This window comes from Rhea pennata, unplaced genomic scaffold (assembly GCF_028389875.1).
Source record: "Rhea pennata isolate bPtePen1 unplaced genomic scaffold, bPtePen1.pri scaffold_46, whole genome shotgun sequence".
NCBI lineage: Eukaryota > Metazoa > Chordata > Aves > Rheiformes > Rheidae > Rhea > Rhea pennata.
Window position 1 is genome coordinate 562,503 of NW_026907685.1, and position 1,707 is coordinate 564,209.

General features: G+C 56.2%; 1 pseudogene; it reads right to left on the minus strand.

The window, feature by feature from the left end:
- Positions 1–1,332: 1,332 nt before the first annotated feature.
- LOC134154859 (5.8S ribosomal RNA) lies at positions 1,333–1,481 on the minus strand (annotated as a pseudogene).
- Between the last annotated feature and the right edge of the window lie 226 nt (positions 1,482–1,707).

Sequence of the window (1,707 nt, forward strand, 5' to 3'; positions counted from 1 at the left end):
TGGTGGGCACCAAAACGGCAGCAGTGAGGGCAGGGGGTGGAGACAGGCAGCCAGCCACCCCACCCCAGGGGGGAACGGAGGACCAGTGCACCACCGGGAGAGTGATGGAGAAGAGCCCATATGGTGGCACTGGCAAGCGATGGCCAGTGGTGGTGAGAGGTCCCAGGCCGCGGCGACGAACTCAACCTTGGGGCCCATCAGGATGAACTCTGCAAAGCAGGTGTGCATCCATACTATGTGATAGTTGGTGGGAATGGTCCGTGTTGTAACTTTTGTGTCTGTACTACACAATACTTGGTGGCAATGGTCTGTGTTGTAACTTTTTGGTGTCTAGAAGAATACCGCTGCGTTAAGCAGAATACAAATAAGTAACTAACAAGGTCTTGGAAATCTGTGAGAAAGAGCAGCGGTTGATTACATATAGATTCTGTGGCTTCCAGCCACAAAATAACCATGAGAAGCAGTCAACATGAAGGTCAGAAGCTGAAGAATAATGAAATAGCGACCGCCAAAGTCAATGTGGCCCCAAAATAAGTCTGCATATGTGCCCAGTATCACAGCCCGGTTATGCAGCGGAGTCTGTCTCCCCGGAGTCTCTCCGGGGTGGAGTCGGTCTAGACTCCCGGCACGTGTTGGCCCCACGTGCCGGGACTCCAGCCTACGACAAATAATCGTAAATACTGGAATTTTTCTCAAGGAGAGTGAGACTGCTGCACAACAGAGGACCACGTTGCCTCCTTGGGGACGCCCGAAAAGATTGTGACTGCCGACTCTCTCTCTCTCATCATGCAGCCAATCGGGACAAGAATTGGAGTGGTCCTTCTCAAGATTACCATCGGGTTGGTCTGTTTGTAAGTATTTACTGATAAACTGCTTGCTGCTGAAGAGCATTTGTGCGTGTGTGTTTGTGCTGGCTTACCAAACTGGATGTTTGGCCCCCGGGAATCTAACTGCAACAGGGCACTCCGGGAGCCGGGGTTTCCTGAGTTCTGCCCTTAGGGGGATGAAGGCCCAGCTGCATGGGGCACAGGCCTGCCAGGCGTCTCAGCCGTGCCACACTGCATCAGCCACACAGCGGCAGCCACCGAGCCCGGAGGGCAGGGAGGGGAGGACAGGTGCAGCAGGGCATGCCGGCTGCAGCGGACGGTCGACAGACCCGGGCGGGCCAGCTGGGAGAGCAGGGCTGCCAGTGCACACACCAGGGTCCCGGCTCTGCTGCTGCCACCGACTTGGTACCACCACCATGCCCTGCCTCCACTGCACACTTCCTCCTCCGCCCCCCGGGAGGGATGGCACCGCTGCACCAACGGGGGGTGATGATTGACCATCAAGTGACGCTCAGACAGGTGTAGCCCTGGCAGGAACCTGGGGCCACAAGTGCGTTCAAAGTGACAATGATCAATGTGTCCTGCAATTCACGTTAATTCTTGCAGCTGCGTTCTTCATTGACGCACGAGCTGAGTGATCCACGTCTAAGAGTTGTCCTCATTTCAGTCCATGCCACACACTCTGGGGGAACAGGCAGCGTTCACAACCCTTAAGAGCCCCCTCCACTCCACCTCCCTCCTCGCGTTGACGCCAGCTACTAGGCAAGGGACAGTGGAGAGAGCGGGTTCGCCTCACTGACCATACAAGTACAGAGGTTGGGGAGGAGGAAAAGGAAGGGAGACCTGAACGAGAAGGCCGGGGAGCTCTTGCTCCTGACCT